General features: G+C 39.2%; 3 long non-coding RNA genes across 4 annotated transcripts; all 3 read right to left on the bottom strand.

Annotated features, from left to right (window-relative positions):
• Positions 1-779: 779 nt before the first annotated feature.
• On the bottom strand, positions 780-3,163 carry LOC131599742 (uncharacterized). The gene is made up of 3 exons (XR_009282897.1): positions 2,776-3,163; positions 1,430-1,550; positions 780-1,120 (listed from the first exon to the last, which is right to left on the bottom strand). It is a non-coding gene; the product is annotated as an uncharacterized LOC131599742 (long non-coding RNA).
• A 1,541-nt stretch (positions 3,164-4,704) lies between these two features.
• On the bottom strand, positions 4,705-7,258 carry LOC131595281 (uncharacterized). 2 transcript variants are annotated; one of them, XR_009281807.1, is made up of 3 exons: positions 6,811-7,258; positions 5,616-5,698; positions 4,705-5,547 (listed from the first exon to the last, which is right to left on the bottom strand). It is a non-coding gene; the product is annotated as an uncharacterized LOC131595281 (long non-coding RNA). The 2 variants fall into 2 exon arrangements; XR_009281808.1 differs by having other exon boundaries at positions 5,621-5,698.
• An 8,718-nt stretch (positions 7,259-15,976) lies between these two features.
• LOC131595280 (uncharacterized) lies at positions 15,977-18,530 on the bottom strand. The gene is made up of 3 exons (XR_009281806.1): positions 18,083-18,530; positions 16,888-16,970; positions 15,977-16,819 (listed from the first exon to the last, which is right to left on the bottom strand). It is a non-coding gene; the product is annotated as an uncharacterized LOC131595280 (long non-coding RNA).
• Positions 18,531-18,829: the final 299 nt, after the last annotated feature.

Here is an 18,829-nt window from a genome sequence, read left to right as displayed (position 1 = left end):
AGTTTTCAATGAAGCTGAAATGTCTTTTAATAAACCTGATGATGTTGGTCGAAGTGCAGAAAATATCGGACAAAGAGCTGGAACATGTAGAGATTCCTGTTGAGGTGTGTCATACCCCAAATTTGTCCTACCCTTTCAATTTTATCTGGCTTAGGCTCATGCATTTCATAGTCTCATGTACATACCTCCCATTAGGTCATTAACATAACTCATGCATTAATTAATCAATAACTTGGCTTTGGGATCAAGGTTTGAAAGTTTAGGGTTGCTACTTCATATAAACTTATCTCAACTGGTTTCCCTGTATGTATTGAAATACGTACTAGGGTTGATTCATGGATTTCTTCTTCACCAAGTCACAAGGTGTGCATCATTCAAGGTTTCGACTGAATACCATTGAGATGGGGTTTGTCGTTCGTGGTGTTTGAGTTTGTTAAGATTCATCTGTGGAGGTTAATTGGATTTCGTGTCAAGATGATTATTTATGCTTCAATTCCTATCTTCTTCAAGGACTCCCCATGCTTCAAGACTTATCTTTTAAGGATTTCTCAAGTAAGAGCTTTGGCAAGAAAGCCAATAGGTTGATCTCATCAAGAAGTGAGGATGGATTTGGATTCAATACGGTGAAGCATTCGTTCAGGTGCTATGAGTTCAATATTTCTAAATGGGCGAGAAGTGTGATTCAAGTTTGTGGGTTAGGGTTCTCTTTTGATATCGAGGATCTCAAGTGCATGTTATTCATCACTCAAGAGTGATTCAAAGGAATTTGCACATATGAGTTATTTTGAGTTCAAGGCTGTTAATTCAAATCCATTCAAAATTTAAATTCAAGAATCTACACATTTGTTCTATCCCAATTATCATTTACCATACAGAAATTCAAACCTTCCACACCACTTCGATTCAAACCGAATCCACCCTAACAGTTGAGATCTAAATCTAAGTTACAAGAAAAAGGGAGCCATTACAAGGAAAAAGTGATTAAAACTTTTTTGAAGTTACAAAAGCTACAAAAGAAAAAGCCTACTCCTAAAAAGCTTCAGCATACGTCTTCAAAGCTTCTTCGAAATTTCTTCATGCCATCGTGCAGATTGAAACTTGAACCGGGCAGGCTATGTCACTGTGAAAAAAAACAATTAGAAGCCAATCAGAAATCCAGCGCAGTAGAACAGCTATATAACAGAAAAAATCAATGAAGGAAAAGACTCAGCTCACAAACAGCGACTCTCTCTAACCGACCGAGTCGACAGTTTCTAACTAAATTCATAACAGACCCTCTTTGCAGTCTCCCATCATAACTCTCCATTCCTATACAAGTCTATAACATTGTGCTAGCCCAATTCAGCCTTCCTCTTTTAACTAACAAAACCAGTCCCTAACTAGTACATAAAAAAACCAAAATCCACACCAAACATGTTAACATCATTACCTGCAGCCAATACAGTGCCCTTTGCCATTAAACCAGTCTGCACTTCTAACAAACCAATGCAATAGTTCTGTATTCAGTTTACACATCAAATTCGAGTATCCCAAATTATCACCTAGAAGCCCTGCATAAACAAAGAAAAAAACCAAGTCAGAAATACAGTCCACAGCAAAATCCCAAACCTGATTCACATTCAAAACCATTTCACACCCAATTAAATCCCTGCACATTCAATGAACCTTTTTACAAGTACTAGCAATTCTAAATTTTACTAACAGATTTCCTAATTTCCTCCTAATTAACCAATCCCGCATAATAGTGTTCAACCAATTTCCAAATCAACCCCACATATACTGACAGTTCAGCCCAATTCAAAGGATACAAAGCCTCAATGCATAAAACCTATTCACTAAAGCTGATTTCTAATAGCAGTTACACATTCTAACTTCAAAATCCTACTGACAGTTTGTCTTAACATTCAACTCCCTATTAACAAATTTCACTACTAACTGTTTTACTAACAATTCCACTTAACTAACTTTCAAACATAGTACCTAACATAATTTTCAAATAGCAGTTAACTAATCCATTCTCCTATCAATCAATCCCCTGTTTTAATTCAGTTTCAGCCTAGCTGTTTCAGCGAAAACCCACAACTTCTATAACAAACCACTAACAACCTCTAACTGATTTTTCCTAATAGCCCAGCCACCAAATAATCTTAACAAACTTTCTCCATTCAATAACTGCCCTAACTAACTTCTCTAACCGATCCTAACATTCAGTGAACCAAAACTAACTTTTGTAACTAACTCCATTTCTAAACTCTTATAACCTACTAACAGAAACTAACAGAATCGGTTACTAATACTCAACTACCAAAACAGAAAATAACTGATTCTCTCAATCTTCACCCTTCAAAGCCCTAACAAACTTTCTCAATCCAATGGCTCTCATCCTCCACCTCTAACTATAAATTCAAATCTCCCTCCACAGTTCAAGCTCACCATTTTTCTTCTCTCCACCATTTTCAATCTTCTCCACCTTCATTCATCTTCATCTTCATTCGGTACTTCACCTTCATCTTCTCCATAACCTCACCACACGCACATCCCCGAGGCTATTGGAGCTTACCATTGGAGCTCCGACTAGCTGGTGCTAAACCTCAGAGTATCACCACTCCTCTCTGCAACTCTCATCGCATCACCTTCATCATTACGCTCAATCTCGCAGCAACAACAAAACTTCAGAAAATTCTCAGAACAGAAATTGAAGAGGAAGAAGCCAAGAAACGAGGCGGAATCGAAGAAAGATTAAGGAAGAACGAAGCACGCGAAATCAAGACTCACCTGAAAAAATCTTCTGCTTATCGAGTTTATTTCGCACAACGGCAAGCGCGGAATTTCTAAGCCTTCTGTTTTCTTCATCGGACTTCAATCAGGTTCCTCTTACCTTCTTCTCACCTAATCATAGCATGTGATGTTTCATGAACTTTGTAGACGTAGGGTTTTCAGATTCTTGCGTAGAAAGAGGGCTAGCAAAGTGAAATCGATTGAGATTAGGTTTGAATTTGGAGGTGAAAGGTGCGAGGGAGGTGGGGCTTTGATTATTTCCAGGTGGCGCGCCGTTAGGTTTCTTAGGTGAAGGTTGCGCCGCCGCCGCCGTTTCGTGGGCGAGAGAAGAAGAAGGAGAGTCTGAGTATGGAAGATGAATCGTCGCCCCTTTCTCAACCCTAATCCCTTCCAATTATTTCTTTTTCTATCATTTTAATTAATTATTTTTTTATTATTATTTTAATTCTAAATAGGAATTAGAGCAAAAACAAAATCTGATTAAGCCATGTTAATCTGGATCAATACAATCTCTCTGTGGGCCTGCGCTTTGCCATTTATACCCCATCACTAGGCCCATCACACCATCGTTTTTGACATAAGAGATTCTGAAACAGAAAAGCCTTTGCTTGGCCAACACCCTGGGCCCAGCGCTTGCTATTCACCACCATGAATTCAATTAACACCCCCCTGATTCACATTAGAAAATTAGTAGAATTTAGGTCTTTTAATTAGATTTTTACCAATTTTCTTTTAGGTGATAAAACACTCATTTTCATCTCTTATTTTAGACTTGTAATATAATTTTTGACATAAAAAATAATCATAAAAAATATTAGTTTTAGGCTATTTGTTTTTTAGTCTTTTTACTTGACTTGTAATTCAATTTCTCTCATAAAAATCAACATAAAAATAATAGTACTTTTAATTCACTTTTGTGCTATATTTTGACTTGTTCTTTTTCATGCTATTTTCAATATTCTACTTAGCGCTTTATTTTCCATGCTTCTTTTAAATCCTAACCTTAGGTAGAAACCATGATAATATTAGGTAGAAATCCCCTCTTTTCATTCTTTTTTCTTTACAACACATAAAACATCTAACAAATATTCAAATAAAATCCCCATAAAAAATACAAAGAAAACACTTAAAAAACATTGTCATACCCCAAATTTGTCCTACCCTTTAATTTCTAATTGGCTTAGGCTTCGCATTTCATGTACATACCTTCCATTAGGTCATCTAACTCATCATGCATCATTAATCAATAAATTGGCATGGGATCAAGGATCTTGGATCATTAAGGTTTCATCTGATTTATTCACCAATTTGAGGTTTGGTTCATCTGGTTACTCAAGGTACAAGTTATTTGCTTGAAGCTTCATCAGAAGGGTGGATTTGTCCATCATCCGAGGCGAGGTTTCATTACCACTTGTGGTTCAAGTCATTCATTCGGGCTCCATTCAAAAAAATTGAGTTTGAATTGAGATTCTTATAGATCAAGGTTCACATGGATTCATTTCACCATCTACGATTTCAATTCATCATTAAATGCAAGGTGCTTTCATCCAAGGCAAAAATCGGGATTTATGTGGAGTTTTGAAAATCATGGCAAATGTAGAGATGTGTGTCTAAGCTTTAACTCTTGGTCAAAATCAACCATGGGAGGTTGTCTTTTGACCAAAATCTCTCTCAAGTCTTTCTTAAAGGACTTCATCTATGGGTTTATTCAAGCATGACAATATTGAAGAAATATTAGAGAATTCGAAAAAAGGAAAATTCAAAGTTCAAGTGGAAGTCAAATAAGCTTCTTTCTTCTCTAGCTAGTCCATGGATTTCAAAAGTTTCATACAAAAATTCATCTAAATAAATCCAAGAAGTACCAAGAGAGTATGCTCATGGGCTTGTGCGGAATACAAATTACAAGGCAATAGGATACATCTATGGTTTGTGCAAAAGTTGCAAGACAATACCATTCAAGTTCATCATTAGTTCAAATACATTCATTCAAATTCAAGTTCAAACTTTCAAGTACAATTCACTACCACTTACAAACCATGTCCATCCTCTGCTACATATACAAAAAAAAACTACAGATACAAACCACAAACCACCTATCCTAAAGTATAGCCAAATAGCCACAAAACTTGATTCAAATCAAATTCCATTTGCCTTGTCCCAACGATCCAGTGTCTATAAGTTGCTGTTACGGAAACCGCTCCTACAACAATCGAGTGCCAACTCAGATCTGTTCCATGCTCGGTCAACCTGCACACACATGCATTCAGAGCATCAATAAAACAGTCCAAAAACAGACACCCTGCGTCTTGAACCGCCATTACATCTTAAGCCAAACTTGCTGAACTATCTAAACCAAATCGAAAATCCACAAAGCAAATGACCCAACTGCACTTCTTCTATTCCAAATTGCAGCCCTGCAAGAGAATTCAGAACTGAAATGATCCTGCAATGTGAAATTGGGTCGGAAAATATCAAGTGATAAAACCAGTCCATTCAGCATACAGAATACCATACCAAACAGCAGTCCCTAAATCAAACCTAAACCATTTTTTAAACCTTTCACGACAACATCATAATCATCTCCATTCAACCTTACAAACTTCTTTAAACCCATTTCCTAACAGTTTCCTAACAATAACAGATTTAAACTAACAGCCTAACCTTCACTCGTATAAACCATAACTAACCTTCAGCTTTTGAATTCAAAAATTCTAACTTCAAACCTCCCATAATTGACTTTCATGACAGTCCCGTCCAAATATCCTAAACCTGCGCCAAAACGGAAATGCATCAGTACCAAGCACAAACAAATTCAATCAACAAAACAATTCACCTACATAACAAATTCAACAAGATCCCTGCTACAGCTAGCCCAAAATCCCTTCAATCAAATTGCATCTATAAGCTCCATCATCCAACCCTGCATATACATCAATGGAAAATTCATACACAAGCATACTTAGAACCGAAAGCTTTCTCATTTACAAATCCATGGCACCATTCAAACAGGCCACAATTTATAAGATTAACCATACCATTTTACATCATTCAGTTTTGATAATTACTAGCAAATCAGCCAGCTTCCATACAAAATTCAAAAACAAGAGCATTCAAATTCTATACCATGAACATGCAGCATTATGCACACTAAACCAATCTATACAGCCCCTGTACATTTTCAAAACTATTCTAACATAACCACATACTAGCCCTGCCATCCATAACTAACCCCTCCTTCTAACTGTTAACTAACACCTATAACAGAATCTAACAGTTTTAACCAACTATAACCACCTAGGAGATCCTATAACTAACTCACAACCACATTTCAAGCCTAACAAACTCTAGTAACAGATTCTAACTCTTCTAACCAGCCTTTATAACAGAAAAACACTCTCATAACTAACTTTTCCACTAACAGTTACCAACAATCAACTAACCTAACTAACAAACTCCATCTAACTGTTTTTTAACCAATGTAACTAACTGCCAGCTCACACCAACTAACTGAGTCCTATATCAACTCAGTATAACCGACCGAGTTAACTGACTCTAACAGACTGAGTCAAGTAAATCCTCACCCTCAATTCCTAACCTCCTACTTCAATTCAGCGGCTCGGATTAATCAAGCCATAACTGATTTCCTCCCTCATCAACTATATAACTGAACCTCTCCCATCATTCAATCCTCTACACACCATAAACCTTCACGCTCATTCTCACATTCTTCTCTCATCCATCTTCAACATCCTCCACAAGCTTCAGCATCTTCAACTCTACTCTCCAATTCTCTCAATCTTCATTATCCTCACCCCACACAAAAGCTCTGAATCATCAGTGTTGTTAGAGTTTCAACCGCTGAAACTCTTTCAACCGAGCTAAACCTCCATCACACCTTCAATCATCATCTCTCAGCTCTCAATCACTCAACCACAGAAATATACGCACACACGCAAAACCGAAAGAAAAAAGAACAGAGGAGAAGAAGAAGATGAAGCGGCAAGCAAGAGCTAAAGAGGAATCGAGACTCACCTGAAGAAGTTCTCCGCTTATCGCGTTCATTTCGCGCCTTCAGTGTACATCAAGAACACGGAGTCTGGATTTCGGTATATGTTGCTCAGTTTCGTCGCGAGGTTAGTACGTCCAATTCCTTCGCTCTTAGTTCGACATTTCGTCACCGGTGCATAGATTAGACGTCCCTGAGTGTTTCCCCCAAGCAAGTGGCTTCATAACATTGCTCGCCGCCGTTTAATGTTTCTCTTTAGGTTTAGGGTTTATTTTCGTCGGTAGAATTGAGAGTGGTTATCGAGAGTGTGAGAAAACAGAGCATAGAAGTAGAAAGAAGGCGAGAGTTCGACACCGGCGGTGTGCTGAATGTGGAGATTCATGAACGAGCACCGCCGTGAGCGATTCCCGGCAGCCGCTCCGGTGACTTCGTAAAGAGAGAGCTAAGAGTTGAATCTGAATGGCCACACGTACCTTTACCCTAATTCCCCATTTCTCTTTATTTTTTAATTTAATTTCTTTTTGTTTTTTTTTTTTTTTTTTTGTCAAATTGAAAATCTGAAAGTAAATCTGAGTGTGGATCAAACAATGTCCTTGGGCCAAAACGCTGTTCACACCCCCTGAGGCCCATGCATCACCTTCTGGCAACAAAAACTATAACAATAATTCTTGGGCCTAATTTGCTGTCTGCGTACCCCCTCTTGGCCCGGATGCAGCGTTTTTTGCTGCAATAAAACCTGTAACCAAAAATGCCCTTTGGGCCTCCTCTGGCGGACCCTGCGCCCCATTGCTATTCACCATCCTTAATTCAACTTACCCCCCCCCCCGTTTCCATTTTGTTTGATTAGTATTATAGGTTTTAATTGGATTTCTTTTCCTATTTTTTTTTTAGGTAATAAGAACACTAATCTTCACTATCATTTTTAGACCTTTCAATACGAATTTTGACATATAAAAAATGATCAAAAAACGTCAACAAAAAATAGTGATTTTAGGCTATTTGTTTTTTAGTCTTTTACTAGATTCATTTTCCTCCATAAAAACCATATAAAAATAATAGTATTTTTAATTCATTCTTGTGCTACATTTTGAATTGTTCTTTTCATGCCATTTTCAATATTCTACCTTACCGCTTTATTTTTCATGTTTCTTTTACTCCTAACCTTAGGTAAAAACCATGACAACATTAGGTAGAAATTCCCATTTTCATTCTTTTTCTTTTACAACCATAAAACACTCTAAAAATACTTGAATAAACTCCCATAAAAAATACCAAGAAAACTCATAAAAAATGACTAATAAATACTTTGACTAATAAAAAGGGAATGGAAGCTTGTAACTTCTCTTGCTTAAGGGATGTTCGGGTGCTTGGGGCTCCCTTGCTTAAGGGTTCCATTTCAGGCGTAAATTCCCAATCTTTAAAAAACACAAACCAAAGAGTAACTCGAGTTTCCCTTGCTTAAGGGATTTCCTCGAAACACTCAAACTCTCTCTCTCTCTTCTCTCGCTTTCTTAAGGGCACCGTTATTTCCGCTCCATTGCATCCTAGGTCGATCCCTTATGCAAGAGCGCGAACGTTAACGCCGCCCAACTAAAAAACACAAAAACAAACAGAAAATCTTTAGACGAACTACGGCGCTCTGATTCCTGAAAAGGATACGTAGGCATCAAGTCGCGGGGCTTGAACGAGCACATTTGTAAATATTCCTTCTTTTCCCCGTATTTCTTTTGCATTCATTCGCATATAGACATAGACATAGTATACACCCTTTAGATAGAAACAAATGTAGGTGGATACCATCGATTACGATGGGCGCGAGGGGTGCTAATACCTTCCCCTCGCGTAACCGACTCCCGTACCTTGATTCTCTGGTCGCAAGACCTTGTTCCTTCCTTTGTTAGGTTTTCTGATATTCCTTTCCCTTATGGGATAAATATATTGGTGGCGACTCTGTTCATTTTTCGCGAGCGTGCGACAGCTGGCGACTCTGCTGGGGATGTTGCTAGACCTGTTGCTGGTCCATCCTTAGTGAGTCGATCCTAGCCTGCGTTTGTTTGTTTATTTACTGGGTGTTTACTTGTTTTTATGTCTATACCTTGTATATATGTTTGCATGCTTATTCTCTGCTTGCATATCATGTTTATTTTTGTTTGCACATCATGCATATGGATTATATTTTGTGTTCCTTGGGGTCTTCTGTTCTGTTTTGCAGGTGGGGGGTTTGTGTGAGGTAAAAGGCCCACTACCCAGGCCAAGTGACACATAGGATTAGCGTGGATGCTCATGTTGACTACCGTAGCGCTTGCTATGGATGAGTTCAATATGGGGTACCACAACTGGGCGAGGTTCTTTCATGGAACACTGTGTCTGGCACGCTTGTTGCCTCAAACACTTTGTACCCATGGGAACTATAGACCCCAGTGACCATTAGGGACCACTTGTCCGTGTCTAGACTACATACCCGTGAGATTGGGGTGGGACAGGAAACCTTGGCTCCTACATACCATTGCTTCTTCATACTCGAGGTTGGACCTTTATTTGGTCTGTTCTCATGGCTCTTGATATTCTGGTATTCCAAAAAGGCGTCGAACCTTTGATCCTGTGACATTTGGCCTGTACAGAGGTTTCATATCAGTTATTCAGAGGATTGTACAGTGGTTACTAAGATTATATGGACCTTGATCCCATGCCTTTGCATTGCATACCATCATTGTTTCATCCACTTCATTTGTGAGGGATCCTAAAGTCTATTTCCGAAAAAAGAATGAAAAGAGAAAAAAGAAAAAAGAAATAGAAGATCAGAAAAAAAGAAAAGAAAAGATATTCTATACAAAAAAAAAACAAAAAACTTTGATTCCAAAAGAGAACAAAAAAGGTGTGAAAAGACTTTAGGATCTCTCATAAACGAAACATGCATTCATACTATCATGCATTTCATGGTTCTCTCAGATACTTATGGGACCCTTTCTCTTCAGATTTCAAGATCAACAACAAATTTGACTTCTCACCGCCACGACTCCAAAATCAACTATGGAACAACTCCGTGAGGAAATGGATGAGATGAGGGAACAAATGGGTCATCTTATGTTGGAGATGCAAGACTTGGTCCATAATCAGGATGCACTAAAGGAGGAAAATAGTCAGTTGAAGACTCAATTGAGCTTGGTCATGGAAGTTCTGAAGACGGTATTAAGGAAGGAAGGTGATGTTGTTCCTGTTGCTGCAACAGAAGTTGTTGATCCCTTCTCCCCAATAGGATCTCTTTTCACTCATGGGATGCCTCAGGGAGCTCTCCCTCGATTTCAAGTGACATTGCCTCCACGTCAAAATGTTCATGCCCCTAGAATGAATCAAGGAGACCGGATGTGTGGGAAAAAGCCTAAGATACCTCAGAGGCTTATCAATCCGGTCCCGATGCCTTATGCTCAGTTACTTCCTCGCCTGCTAGAACTTCAGTTGATTGAGCTACGAGAGTCGGCTACGCCTGAAAAGCTTCCTCCCAATTTTGATGCCAATGCTCGATGCGAGTTCCATTCCGGGGCACCTGGCCATGATGTTGAGAATTGTAGGGCGATGAAACACAAAGTCCAAGATCTCGTTGACTCCAAAGTAATATCATTCACTCCAAATGGCCTGCGCATAAAACGAAGAGTTCATACCTAAGTGAATGCCCGTATTCCAGAAAGTATCAAAAAAAGAAAAAAAAAGAAGAATAAGCCCAGAAGGAGTCAAGTCTCCTCAACTATGGCAATCATCATTTCCTTTCTGTGTTCTCATTTCAAGTATTTCCTGTTTTGTAGAAGGCTACTTCCTTGTTTGAACTCGTTGGTATGATAACACCACAAATTCTCGAGCAACTTTGTCAGAATCTTTTTCAAAAAGTAATCAAGAATGTTTTGTAGAAGCATCTCTCATTCTCAAGGTTCTTATGCTCAGTTGTATCCGTGGAGGTTGGTGTTTCAGTTGGTGTTTGAGCTCTCCTTGCAACAAGTAACTTCTCCAAGTTTGGTGATCACGCAAAGTTCCTCCATGTTTGACGGCAAATAATTCTTCAATGAATATGCTTGGGGCTCCCGCACGAGGGGTAAGCAAGACGCACTCTTATCTTGAGCATTGCATCATTCGCATTGCTCGAATCCCTAAAGCATTACAAATTCTTGGGTGACTTCGTCAGAATCTTCTTCCATGTGGTAATCAAGAGTATTCTACACAATGCTCCTCATTCTCAAGGTCTTCTTCACCACAAGTTCTCAGTTTGATGACCATGCAAGGTTCCTCCACTTTTGATAATGAATACTTCTACAACATCTATGCTTGGGGCTCCCGCATGAGGGATAAGCAAGACGTACTCTTATCTTGAGCATTGCATCACTCGCATTGCTCGAATCCTTAAAGTAAGGCAAAAGTTTACAATTCATGGATGACTTCGTTGGGGTTCTCTTTTGAAGTAGTCTGAAGTGTTTGGAAAGAACTACAGAAAGTATTCAAGAGCAACAAGTCCAGACGGAGTCAAGTCTCCTCAACAATGGCATTCATTTAGTTTCTTCATTGCATTCTCATTTGTAACATTTTATTGTTTGTTTAAGCATTGCTAGCATGTAAAAACTTGTTAATGTCTGAATGAAAATAAAATACATTGTTTATGTTTGTCTTGAAAAAACCCATTCGTTATCACTCATAAAATGTTTTTGGCATTACGATACCAACTTTACTAATCGCTTGCTTAGGCAAAGAGCGGAGGGAGAATGATGAAAAATAAAAATGCAAAATCTCTAATCGTGTGTTTTTGAATAAAAACCTTACTGAGGATGTACAGGCATTATTTCAAATCCCCAAACACCGGAGATATAAGGGAGATAGACCCTCGTCAACCCCTTTGAGCCTTGAAGTAGGAGTTTCTTTTCTAATCATAAAAAACCCTTATTTTAACCTTGGGGCAGGGTAGTGTTCATTTAACTTGATCGAGCGTTCAGAACTCACCAAAAGGGTATGCATCTAAGGATACAACAATGGTTATCCTTCAAAAGGTTGAGGAATGTCAAAACCGCAATGATTATCCTTATTCCATCAAGAGATCAAAAGATGATGATACCACAATGATAATCCTTCATCAAATCAAAGGAGTGAGGCAGTCGCAATCACCTCCAACGAATCAAAGATAATGCGAAGTCACACGACTTGTTCAAAAAAAATAATAGCAAGAAAGAAATGGCAAAAAAAAAATATAAGAAGAAAAGGATGAAAAGAAAAATGACAAAAGAAGCATAAAAAAAAAAAATGATGATGAAATTGCCAAGCAAAAACAAAGTCGTGTGACAATGAATCATAAGAATAAAAAGTGAGCGACCGCCATGTCCAAAGAACCTCATTGATTCCTCAACCATTTCAAATTCCTTGTGAGGGATGAACACTCGTGTCGAGTTAATTGAACATAGGACTGGAGAACATCACGAAGGGGATGGGTACAAATAATTTTGAGCCTAAATATCCTTTGTTTCTTTAAACCGTGAACCCGGCCAAGTTACAACCCTTAAAAGTCCTAATTGAAGTAGGGTTTATCTTGAAAGCGCATTCCGAAGAGATAGTGTTTAACTGACTCCCAATGAAGTGAGACACATATCCATGTTGGTATCGTACGTTTGCTTTATCTTTCATATGCAAAAATCGAGGTTGTGTCAACTAGTGATCCATTCACAAGAGGTCGCAACCTCATTTCACAAAAAAAGTTTTACAACTTCAAGACTAACATAGGCTTTGCATTAGAATAATCATTCTTAGAATTAACATTCTTTTGCATGCAAAATATGTGCTTAACATCAAGGAAATTACCATGATGAGAATCAGTAAGTAACTTGATCATGTCAAAATACAAGAGACTTGAGAACTCCGAGGAATAAAGGCTAATCACCTCAAATGTCGACCATCAAGGGGCAAGTTATCCAAAGAACTCCGTTGGGCATGAACAGTTAATGCTTTCCTTGATTACCTTGAATGGAAGAGTTTGAAGACTCCGTTGAGCGTGGTAAAGTTGTTCCCATGTTTGTTTAACTTCAAAACAATGAAGGCTTGAGGATTCTAGTAAGATGTACCTAATCAGGGGGCAATTAAGTCGAGGTTTGACCTCTCAAATTCAGCATATCTGGGGCAATCATGTCGATAAATCTCTTCAAGCTTTGATCAATTTGGGGCAATCATGTCGAGGAATCTCTCTCAAATTCAACTAATCAGGGGCAATTGAATCGAGGTTTAACCTCTCTCAAATTCTACCAATCTGGGGCAGTTACGTCGAGATTCGACAAATCTCTCCAAGGATCCACGGGGGCAATTTCCTTCATGGGTCATGAAACTTGGAGCACGATCCTCGGAGCTTTATTGGCCCCTCCCTAATCATAGGAGTTCATTTCTCCTGGAACCTTGGTCCCTCCCCAAGCACGGAGTTTATTTCCCCTGAGAGTTTGTTCCATTCCTCAAGCATAGGAGTTTATTTCTCCTAGGAGTTGTTCTACTTCCCTAATCAAGGCTCCTTATCTGGATTTCTCATCCTCAACATGGTGAATCGAGGGAATCTCCTCAAGCTGAAAATCCTCCAAGCAGTGGCACATGGTGAGAAGTCAGTTTTTTTTCTTCTTCAAAGAAAAGTGCATCTTACAAATCAAAGTCCAATATCTATTGGCACCTCCACATGGTCCTTAACACTAAGGGGATTTTCCCTGGTGTTTACCTCACTAATGCCTTTATTTGGCACTCTGCATATAGCGTTCACTACATATAACATTGCATCCTCAAAAGCGTAGCATATCCATCAAAATGGAGCATTACGCCACAGAAAAATTCAAACATGCATACAAAGCATAAGCCAGATAACACAAATCATCACTCAATCAAGACGACGGTACTTCCCCACATAAAAAATGTCCTCACAAACCTCGACTGATATCTGCTACTACACCACAAACCTCCTCAAACCTTGGTGCCAATACCTGGTATTCTCAATCCCCAAAAGAAATCTTATCTTCTCTCTCCTGTCTTTCTTCGTCAGAATCGTTGTCTCCAAGGTTATTTCCCGTGTGCTGCGTGCAAAATAGAGTACGAATGAGGGTGGGCATTCAACCCATCTCATTTTCCAAGCGTTTGAATAAACCATACTTGGTGTGTGGCAATTCGAGCGATTGCCACTCTTGAAGAGTTACACCCCGCCTTTGGCCTGAGGGATTAATGTAATTCTTATGCTTCGCAAGCATCAATATCTTCGTGATTACGTCTTTTGATCGAGTCTAGTCGTCACTAGTCTCCGTGATCCCTTTCCCCGTACGGGAAAACTTTTCAAGTCCAACCACCGTGTTGTCAAAGCCCAGTTCCTAACCTGGCAAACCCTTTCAAAGCCCAGTTCCTAACCTGGAAAACCTTTTTCAAAGCCCAATTTGCTACTTGGCAAACCATTTCAAAACCGAACCCCGATGTTGAGTCTTAGATCGTACGAGGTCTATTCTGTCCTGAAGATCGCACGAGGTCTTCTCCCGATGTTGAGTCTTAGATCGTATGAGGTCTATTCTGTCCTGAAGATCGCACGAGGTCTTCTCCCGATGTTGAGTCTTAGATCGTACGAGGTCTATTCGGTCATGAGGATCGCACGAGGTCTTCTCCCGATGTTGAGTCATAGGTCGCACGAGATCTTTTCCTTTTAGTTTTGAAGATCGTACGAGGTCTTCTCCCGATGTTGAGTCATAGGTCGCACGAGATCTTTTCCTTTCAGTTTTGAGGATCGTACGAGGTCTTCTCCCGATGTTGAGTCATAGGTCGCACGAGATCTTTTCCTTTCAGTTTTGAAGATCGTACGAGGTCTTCTCCCGATGTTGAGTCATAGGTCGCACGAGATCTTTTCCTTTCAGTTTTGAAGATCGTACGAGGTCTTTTCCCGAGGTTGAGTCATAGGTCGCACGAGATCTTTTCCTTTCAGTTTTGAGGATCGTACGAGGTCTTCTCCCGATGTCGAGTCTTAGGTCGCACGAGATCCTTTTCTGTTTTTGTCCTGAAGGTCGCACAAGATCTTTTCTTTCCTCTCTTGTTGTCGAGTCGATGTTGAGTCGTGGATCGCACGAGATCTTATCTTTTCAGTCATTATTTCATGCAACCGCTTCCTTTGAGAACCTTGTATTGGCACCTAGGCTACGTTACAAGCTATCTCCATTCATCCAATTACTCACTGTAAATTCTTCCACCAGAAAAAAAACAAAAATTCTCTTTCCCCAGCAAATATCAAAACAAAAAATAGTAATAACACTTACATCATCTTCTCTTCAGGACAAATTTCAGGTCTTGATATTTAATCTTCTTCTACCTCGAATGTTCGAAAGGCTAACGCCAATCTCACCTTCAGGTTTAAGACGATTAAATAGGGGCAGCTGTCATACCCCAAATTTGTCCTACCCTTTAATTTCTAATTGGCTTAGGCTTCGCATTTCATGTACATACCTTCCATTAGGTCATCTAACTCATCATGCATCATTAATCAATAAATTGGCATGGGATCAAGGATCTTGGATCATTAAGGTTTCATCTGATTTATTCACCAATTTGAGGTTTGGTTCATCTGGTTACTCAAGGTACAAGTTATTTGCTTGAAGCTTCATCAGAAGGGTGGATTTGTCCATCATCCGAGGCGAGGTTTCATTACCACTTGTGGTTCAAGTCATTCATTCGGGCTCCATTCAAAAAAATTGAGTTTGAATTGAGATTCTTATAGATCAAGGTTCACATGGATTCATTTCACCATCTACGATTTCAATTCATCATTAAATGCAAGGTGCTTTCATCCAAGGCAAAAATCGGGATTTATATGGAGTTTTGAAAATCATGGCAAATGTAGAGATGTGTGTCTAAGCTTTAACTCTTGGTCAAAATCAACCATGGGAGGTTGTCTTTTGACCAAAATCTCTCTCAAGTCTTTCTTAAAGGACTTCATCTATGGGTTTATTCAAGCATGACAATATTGAAGAAATATTAGAGAATTCGAAAAAAGGAAAATTCAAAGTTCAAGTGGAAGTCAAATAAGCTTCTTTCTTCTCTAGCTAGTCCATGGATTTCAAAAGTTTCATACAAAAATTCATCTAAATAAATCCAAGAAGTACCAAGAGAGTATGCTCATGGGCTTGTGCGGAATACAAATTACAAGGCAATAGGATACATCTATGGTTTGTGCAAAAGTTGCAAGACAATACCATTCAAGTTCATCATTAGTTCAAATACATTCATTCAAATTCAAGTTCAAACTTTCAAGTACAATTCACTACCACTTACAAACCATGTCCATCCTCTGCTACATATACAAAAAAAAACTACAGATACAAACCACAAACCACCTATCCTAAAGTATAGCCAAATAGCCACAAAACTTGATTCAAATCAAATTCCATTTGCCTTGTCCCAACGATCCAGTGTCTATAAGTTGCTGTTACGGAAACCGCTCCTACAACAATCGAGTGCCAACTCAGATCTGTTCCATGCTCGGTCAACCTGCACACACATGCATTCAGAGCATCAATAAAACAGTCCAAAAACAGACACCCTGCGTCTTGAACCGCCATTACATCTTAAGCCAAACTTGCTGAACTATCTAAACCAAATCGAAAATCCACAAAGCAAATGACCCAACTGCACTTCTTCTATTCCAAATTGCAGCCCTGCAAGAGAATTCAGAACTGAAATGATCCTGCAATGTGAAATTGGGTCGGAAAATATCAAGTGATAAAACCAGTCCATTCAGCATACAGAATACCATACCAAACAGCAGTCCCTAAATCAAACCTAAACCATTTTTTAAACCTTTCACGACAACATCATAATCATCTCCATTCAACCTTACAAACTTCTTTAAACCCATTTCCTAACAGTTTCCTAACAATAACAGATTTAAACTAACAGCCTAACCTTCACTCGTATAAACCATAACTAACCTTCAGCTTTTGAATTCAAAAATTCTAACTTCAAACCTCCCATAATTGACTTTCATGACAGTCCCGTCCAAATATCCTAAACCTGCGCCAAAACGGAAATGCATCAGTACCAAGCACAAACAAATTCAATCAACAAAACAATTCACCTACATAGCAAATTCAACAAGATCCCTGCTACAGCTAGCCCAAAATCCCTTCAATCAAATTGCATCTATAAGCTCCATCATCCAACCCTGCATATACATCAATGGAAAATTCATACACAAGCATACTTAGAACCGAAAGCTTTCTCATTTACAAATCCATGGCACCATTCAAACAGGCCACAATTTATAAGATTAACCATACCATTTTACATCATTCAGTTTTGATAATTACTAGCAAATCAGCCAGCTTCCATACAAAATTCAAAAACAAGAGCATTCAAATTCTATACCATGAACATGCAGCATTATGCACACTAAACCAATCTATACAGCCCCTGTACATTTTCAAAACTATTCTAACATAACCACATACTAGCCCTGCCATCCATAACTAACCCCTCCTTCTAACTGTTAACTAACACCTATAACAGAATCTAACAGTTTTAACCAACTATAACCACCTAGGAGATCCTATAACTAACTCACAACCACATTTCAAGCCTAACAAACTCTAGTAACAGATTCTAACTCTTCTAACCAGCCTTTATAACAGAAAAACACTCTCATAACTAACTTTTCCACTAACAGTTACCAACAATCAACTAACCTAACTAACAAACTCCATCTAACTGTTTTTTAACCAATGTAACTAACTGCCAGCTCACACCAACTAACTGAGTCCTATATCAACTCAGTATAACCGACCGAGTTAACTGACTCTAACAGACTGAGTCAAGTAAATCCTCACCCTCAATTCCTAACCTCCTACTTCAATTCAGCGGCTCGGATTAATCAAGCCATAACTGATTTCCTCCCTCATCAACTATATAACTGAACCTCTCCCATCATTCAATCCTCTACACACCATAAACCTTCACGCTCATTCTCACATTCTTCTCTCATCCATCTTCAACATCCTCCACAAGCTTCAGCATCTTCAACTCTACTCTCCAATTCTCTCAATCTTCATTATCCTCACCCCACACAAAAGCTCTGAATCATCAGTGTTGTTAGAGTTTCAACCGCTGAAACTCTTTCAACCGAGCTAAACCTCCATCACACCTTCAATCATCATCTCTCAGCTCTCAATCACTCAACCACAGAAATATACGCACACACGCAAAACCGAAAGAAAAAAGAACAGAGGAGAAGAAGAAGATGAAGCGGCAAGCAAGAGCTAAAGAGGAATCGAGACTCACCTGAAGAAGTTCTCCGCTTATCGCGTTCATTTCGCGCCTTCAGTGTACATCAAGAACACGGAGTCTGGATTTCGGTATATGTTGCTCAGTTTCGTCGCGAGGTTAGTACGTCCAATTCCTTCGCTCTTAGTTCGACATTTCGTCACCGGTGCATAGATTAGACGTCCCTGAGTGTTTCCCCCAAGCAAGTGGCTTCATAACATTGCTCGCCGCCGTTTAATGTTTCTCTTTAGGTTTAGGGTTTATTTTCGTCGGTAGAATTGAGAGTGGTTATCGAGAGTGTGAGAAAACAGAGCATAGAAGTAGAAAGAAGGCGAGAGTTCGACACCGGCGGTGTGCTGAATGTGGAGATTCATGAACGAGCACCGCCGTGAGCGATTCCCGGCAGCCGCTCCGGTGACTTCGTAAAGAGAGAGCTAAGAGTTGAATCTGAATGGCCACACGTACCTTTACCCTAATTCCCCATTTCTCTTTATTTTTTAATTTAATTTCTTTTTGTTTTTTTTTTTTTTTTTTTGTCAAATTGAAAATCTGAAAGTAAATCTGAGTGTGGATCAAACAATGTCCTTGGGCCAAAACGCTGTTCACACCCCCTGAGGCCCATGCATCACCTTCTGGCAACAAAAACTATAACAATAATTCTTGGGCCTAATTTGCTGTCTGCGTACCCCCTCTTGGCCCGGATGCAGCGTTTTTTGCTGCAATAAAACCTGTAACCAAAAATGCCCTTTGGGCCTCCTCTGGCGG

The sequence above is a fragment of the Vicia villosa genome, linkage group LG4 (assembly GCF_029867415.1).
Source record: "Vicia villosa cultivar HV-30 ecotype Madison, WI linkage group LG4, Vvil1.0, whole genome shotgun sequence".
Lineage (NCBI taxonomy): Eukaryota > Viridiplantae > Streptophyta > Magnoliopsida > Fabales > Fabaceae > Vicia > Vicia villosa.
Note: the sequence above shows the minus strand (reverse complement) of the source record. Positions and strands in the feature narration are given on the sequence as shown.